The sequence below is a fragment of the Penaeus monodon genome, chromosome 4 (assembly GCF_015228065.2).
Source record: "Penaeus monodon isolate SGIC_2016 chromosome 4, NSTDA_Pmon_1, whole genome shotgun sequence".
NCBI lineage: Eukaryota > Metazoa > Arthropoda > Malacostraca > Decapoda > Penaeidae > Penaeus > Penaeus monodon.
In genome coordinates, this window is record NC_051389.1 from 6,243,422 (window position 1) to 6,250,921 (window position 7,500).

Below are 7,500 nucleotides of genomic sequence, written 5' to 3' on the forward strand. Positions count from 1 at the left end.
ACACACACACACACACACACACACACACACACACACACACACACACACACACACACACACACACACACACACAGATATAGTATTATCTATGTACTAACCTTTGCTTTTGTTTGGAAATGCGATATTACTAAATAGAATAAGGTTATCAAAAATGTTACTTGCAATTAAATTATACAATGGAATCGCAAAAACACCTCTAATATCAACAAGCGCGTTTAATATTCTACATGATAATTAAACTCTATCAGTCGGCGCTTAGATAAAAAAAATTCAATTTGCCAAATTCAAATGACTGCCAACATTGAATACTCTTAACTCAGGTTTGCAAACCCTTTCGATGCATCTTACTAAATTTACCAGCGTGTATAAATTATTAGTATATGTGGGTTTCCTGTAAATCAAGGCATACATTACATCAAAAATGGACATAGATACACAACACACAAATGTATTTACGAAAATGCATCTACGTTCCCTATACAAATGCACACATATATACACTACATATGTTCGTGTCACAAAAATGCATACACATGTACTCGTACACGTTTTCTTGTACATGCTAAAAGATGCAAATATACAAATAAACAAAAAGGGTTGACTGATACACACATGTATATTCAGACTCACACGCAATAAACACGGAGCGACTCAACGTCCAAAGAAGCACTTGAATATATTATACAATGAGGCGCTTTCGTTTGCAGACTAACCTTATAAGAGTTGTATAAAAACAATATTTTAGACTGAAAGTATTAAGGTTCAAGTTTGCTCAAATGTCTGTAGTACTGCCTTTAATAATATTACATGCTGTATGAGAGAAGGTTATCAGAAAGTGAAAGTAAGCTCCAGGGTTAAGCGTGCATTGCCTCTTGTATGCGGGACACCACACAAGCAAACAAAACAAACATATATCACTTTTTGGTCCCTACGGTAAAAATATTGGGATAAAATCTATATCTCTCCGTGCATGTAACCTATGCATTGCATGTCTTTTGTTCATCAGTCCCAGGCTCCAAACCATAAAGGAAATTTCAGCTCTCACAAAGGAATTTCCTCATCCTTGGGCGTAAGAATCACAAAGATGAAACTCCCATACTCTGCGAACCAAGAAAGCCCGGTGCCAAATTTCCGAAAGACGAACACTGAATATCACTTTACTTTCAGTATAATAATCTCGTTTGACTTTCTTGTCCTGCCGCACACTCTTACTGCAATATCCATTTTTTTTATTCGCCGGAGTCTTAAACTGATAAAGTTTTTTAAATGTTGGGGGGAAATGGCGAAAACGTGACAGCATGCCGACAGACTGGGTGGAGCGAGGCGAGGGCGGGGTCTATGGAAAATTACGACAAGTTTCCGGAAGTCATGTTGATGAAAGAAATATATGAAGTGGGTGCATTAGACTCCTTTCACCTCCATCTGCATTCTCGTCTACTCGAGGCTAGTGCCATCCTTAATTCAACAGCGATATGCCCTTGAGATGATTGATTTTTGGTGGGCATGTGCAGAACCGTGTCTCGTGTCTGTCCTAGAAAACTGTCCAATATGCACTTGCGTTGATTTAATTTTATTCTGCATTTTAAATTAGTGCTTCATTACAAAACGTCTTTCTTTATTATACACAATGAAACATATAATCCATAAACACCCAACCTGTCCCTGTTTCTTATTCCCATAACCTCCTGAAAACAGGAAGATCGGGCAAAATCCCTTGACATACATTTTCTTGTTAAAAGTATTAAAAGACCCAATGACAGTCGGCAGTAAGCCAAGAGTCAAGGACTTCTCGACGTGAAAGTTGGCGAGGGTGAATCCGAGTACCATCGAGGGAACACGAATCAGTTTTACGTAATATTTATGATTGGTTTTACGATTAGCTTACTTTTTTATTTACTTCTCAATGGGTGTGACCGTTAGTTCCTGAAAAAAAAAAAAAAAACATTTATATGGGCAGATGGCTATTCGAAATAAAACAGGTTAGGTTAAATTCACTATTGGGTATAGTTGTTCTGACTCGCCTTAAAATTTGCTGTTAAACAGCATGACAAGAGGTTTCTGTTACTAAGTGAAACAAGGAAGAACCAGGAAAATTCTGAACCTTCTCATAAGATACAGCTGACTACGTTACTATCTTCGTGCGACCTAAATTAACAGGACTATGGACAGTGACTGTGCTGTGTATCCCGGTTTATACTGTATACACACGCATTTGCTTCTTAGATGTGTGTTCTTAAGCTTATGTACTGAGGTGTTTCCATCAATCTAACTGTAACTCTTCCTTTCTTTCAAGGGATGCCATCACACAAACACACACACACACACACACACACACACACACACACACACACACACACACACACACACACACACACACACACACACACACACACACACACACACACACACACACACACACTATACGCTAACGTTAGCAAGTAGGAAGAAGTAACTCAGAACCCTGCATGGCGACAAAAGAGGGTCGACTGAGTATCTGTGATCACTCAATATCTCAGATTATTTAATTTCCACTGCGTTTTTTCTCAACATAGTTCACAACTCACAATAAGAATAAACTGACAGAAAGAAAAGCAAAGGATAAATCAGACATTATTCATGTACCAACGCTGTACAGTACGAAAAGAAACTACAGGTACAAAACCGATTTTATACATAGAGATCAAATTCCACAATTCTGTTGACGTCATCACTTCGGCCGAATGACGTGGTGTTCGAACCGGAAACGAACATGTGTGATGCATAATGGCATAAGTATTTTTTTTTTCAAGGGCATTTGGTTTTATTTCAAGGTATCTGAAGATGTTATGATAATACCCAGATAAATGATCTACTTTCTTTAGATAACTTAAATCATGGGTCATGTAAGACGTACAGGTACACGTCTGCACACACACGCACACGCACACACACACACACACACACACACACACACACACACACACACACACACACACACACACACACACACACACACACACACACACACACACACACACATATATATATATATATATATGTGTGTGTGTGTGTGTGTGTGTGTGTGTGTGTGTGTGTGTGTGTGTGTGTGTGTGTGTGTGTGTATGTATGTATGTGTGTATGTATTTATGTATGTATGTATGTATGTATGTATATATATATATATATAATATAATGAAATATAATATATATAATATATACATATATATATATATATATATATATATATATATATATACATATATATATACATATACACATGTATATGTGTGTGTGTGTGGGGGGGGTGGATGTGTCTCTATTCATGTGTATATATGTGTTTGTGCGTGCATATGTGTACGTATAAGTATGTATATGGATATTATTAACTAAAATATTTAAGATTTTTTTGCATGTTCGCATTTTCCTGGATAAATGCAATAGGTACACCCATTAAAAGGCGGAAAATTCCTTTGCACTTTCCAGACGCATCTTATCGATCGTGTCCCTTTTATATGAATCCTGTTATGCGCCTATATTCAAACTTATATCTTATTCCGTCTAGTATCAAGGCCCCTTAGAAGGAATTTAGAATTTCTATTTTCTCTTAATTCTTTAAAGTAATTTAATGCTTGAGGTATATTTCACATCCATACATTACTGACGTGGGGAAATTCTCGTTTTCTAATGCAGTATCACTTACACTTGGGGGGAACTTACACATACTTATTTTGGGATTTTACACCACTAACCGTTCACATCAAAGCAAAATGAATATGGTATGATTATGTGGGTATGCTCTCAGTTCCCTGTATAATATAATTACTTTAATCAAAGGGAAAATAACGGAGTATCAATAATACCTATATGAGAATAAGTGTCTGCGTGGAAAATTCCTGTACATGCCACTCCTGTTCTATAAAGAGAACTAGAGAAATTCTTTGTATTTCAGTTTCTGACTCATACTGTAGTTTCAATAAACGGAAAAGCTACCGTAAAGTGCTGCAATTCTTACACCATATGGCAAGCACCCCATCATGACGTCATCTCTATTCATGGTCACGTGATTCCGCTTTGGTCTCGCCTGTGGATGACGATTTCCATTTCTCAAATAGTTTCAACGTGTTTATTTCCAATGAAATCTACATCAAAGCAGCCCCTTAGAACACATCTCATAACCATCCGCAATATCCTGCATGTGGGTGCATGCGGAGGGTCACGTCTTCTAGAACATTCGCCACTGCGCAATACCCGTACCTATTTAAGGACGCGGCGTGCACCCAGTGACGCATTTCGGCTCCAGCGGCGGAGGAGGCAGGCTGCGCAACGTGTCCTGCAATCAACACTGTACACATTATTCAGAAAAAAAATTATCATCCATAGTGACTCATAGGCAATAGGAATCGAAGAAGGAATGGCGGAGAGCGAACGACGGCATGCGAGTGAGAGGGAAAGACGGAGAAAGGGAGAAGAGAGAGAACACGTGGCGGGTGACGGTGCGGGGTGAAGCCAGCCGGACAGCCGGACACCCTGAGGTAAGTACAGAATTATTTCCTTTCTGTTACAAGTTTTCTTAGTAGTTTAGTTTGTATTCGGTGGATAGGCCTACACATACCTCTATAATGTACCGGATGTGAAGAGGAAAAGAAAAATAGGAATTTATATTATTTTTTTTCTATCTATACACTTCTTTTTTTTCCTCAAATGGCTTCACATATGCTATGCTTTTTTAACCATATGTGTTGGAAAAAAAAAAAAAAAATGAAAGCTTGAGAGTTTGCATTTCTTGATGTCACGGTGCTTGTTTGTGCGATGTTGCAATTACAGTTCCGTGATATGACAGTGAGATTGCAAGAAAGTGGAATTGATATAAAGTGAATTATATATTCCATTTACTCTGTTTTTTTTTTTCTTATATTTTAAATAAAAGCGAGACTCGGTACTTTGGTAGATGTAGACGAACCACCGCTACAAATATAATATATGTTTGTTTGAAAAGTGTGAAATGAGTATAAAAAAGAGCGATAATTTGCTTCACATTAGCACGTAAGGAAAAAAGAGAGCATAAAAAAAAAAAATGGTAGAGCTAACAAAATTAGACTACAAAATACGTACTCTCTATAAAAAAAAAAAAAAAAAAAAACATAACCGTTGAACTTACTTTTTAAACCTCAATTTTACTTCTCAGGGTTGCCAGATGAACATCTATCACCTTTGTTAGAAACGGGTCCTCTTACCTGCCTTCCTGATAGATAAGTGTGGCTGACATGTGGCAGGTGTTGCAAGGGTAGGAAAATATATGCAACATTTGCCCATGTTGGGACAGGTAAATCAGAAGATCCTACTGTCAATTTACATTGGCGAGTTTCCTTATAATCTTACTCTTTACTTTAGCATTCTTAAAAATTGGAAAAAAAACAACAGTTAAGGTAGTTTGTATGAATAAAACGGTTTCTGTTGGTTGTTTCATTTGTACGAAGGCTGTTGCAGCAGGTGTGTGAATAATCCCACGAGTCGGAGAAGGAATGTTCTCGATGTACCGTTTTCCCCCCATGACGGGTGAGAGGAGGATGCATGTGATGGCGTGGGCGAGCGTTCTCGATGTTCCGTTTTCTTTCATGCTGCGTGGAGGAGGGACTCGAAAGGAAAGGGGATTGTTTGCTCTTTCATGCATTGCCGTGAGAGATGAGCAGGTTGATATTGGAAAAGGGCAGTGACGACATGAAGGGCAGTGAGGCTGTACCACATTGGCCTATTTGAAGGGCCGTGACGATATGAAGGGCAGCGAGGCTGTGCCATATTGGCCAGTATGGATTTAAGTGCTATACAGGGGCATTTGGTATAGATAATTATTGTTACTTTATTATGATAGCCATTCATGAAATCATTGGCTTGATTTTAACGGAAGAGGAAGAGTAATACGGGAGATTAAGAAGTAACCCAATGGACTTGCAACAAAATCTCGATGGCTGATCAGCCTTAAATGGTTACGTTCGCAAAAATTATGCAAAAACCGCACTCAGGATGATTCGGAAATTACTCTATGCCGAAACTACAAGTAATGGTGGTATATTCCTTATTGTGACCACAATTAGGTATCTAAAATATCTATAAAGAATTGGATATCTAAAAAAGATAGTATATGGTGGTATACACATAACAAGATAGGAATTGGCAAACCAAAGAAAAACGCAACTATCCAGTTGTCTTGTAAGGAAAAGAAATGAACTGGTAATTTACTGGTAATTTACAAGACTTAAAAAATCATTGTCGTGCCCCTAATAGCGGAGGAAAAAGTCCCACAAAATGGCGGCGGAAGACTACGTTTTCTGTTGTCAACGTTCGTTTTCTATTATCCGGAGTAAGCGGGGTAACTAATGAAGATAACATGATTTTGCCCTCATTGAATAATAAAAAAGGGAAAACGAATGAATAAAAGGAAAAGTGAAGCTAAGAACAAACTACATAAATTAGAAAAGAATACCAACTACTAAAAGACTTTAAATTTAAGGATGAAATCCCCAAGTAAACTGACAAAGTACATTTGACCAATAACCAAAAAGAATGTAAGTTAGTTAAACTGTAAACTACATTCAAATGGACCAAAATATCTTGTTATATATATATATATATATATATATATATATATATATATATATATATATATATATATATATATATATATAAATACACACATATGTGTGTATATATGTTTGGGTGTATATATATGTATGATGTATATATATTATATATACTCATATTTTTAAGAATATGGAAAAGACTTCCCTTGTTCAAAAATGACTATTAAATACCAAAACAAATCTTGACATGCAAAGGCATTTCACCATGCTAAAGTTATTGACAGCAGTATGGGTGTACTGAGAATGAAAGACACTGCAGTGGTTTGAGTTGTGTGAGTGCTTGATTTAATGTACCACTTTTCTTTGATTCACGTATTTACTATTAATTGATTATCTTCATACACTAAGCATTTTACCAAGTTCTATCTTGTTCCATAATGTCCCCCCTCCCTTCCTAAGTTCCTTTAATTTGAAAATTTAAATATTACATAGTGGTTATTCTTTCCTAAACCTACATTGAGATATCATGGTGTAGGTACAAATGGAACATCTGGTTATGAAAACTCCTAAATGCTATTAATTAAAACACCTCTGTTCATTACATAGACAGCCTGCAGGTGGTCTCCTCCTACTCCCAATCATCCTAAACTTAATCATAGAAAAAGACACTTATATTATAAGTGATACATGACGGCTAAGCATATTATTTTCTCGGTAAAGCATCTTGGAAGGTGTTAACCAGGTATTCTCTTACTGATTTTTTTTAATTGTTTAAGTATTCTTGACCTGCTACGGCTTTCTTACTTGGCGTTGGCTTTCTTACTTGGCCTTGGTTTTCTTACTTGGTTTTCAACACTTTTTCTATTTGGCTTTTGCTATAGTATGTAATAACCAAACTCTTCCTGTTTATAAATCCTAGGCTGAGAAAAAAACAACACAATTT

General features: G+C 36.8%; 1 long non-coding RNA gene across 1 annotated transcript; it reads left to right on the forward strand.

The window, feature by feature from the left end:
• The first annotated feature begins 4,256 nt into the window (after positions 1-4,256).
• Positions 4,257-6,110, forward strand: LOC119569471. Its single transcript, XR_005228263.1, has 2 exons — positions 4,257-4,511; positions 5,165-6,110. It is a non-coding gene; the product is annotated as an uncharacterized LOC119569471 (long non-coding RNA).
• Positions 6,111-7,500: the final 1,390 nt, after the last annotated feature.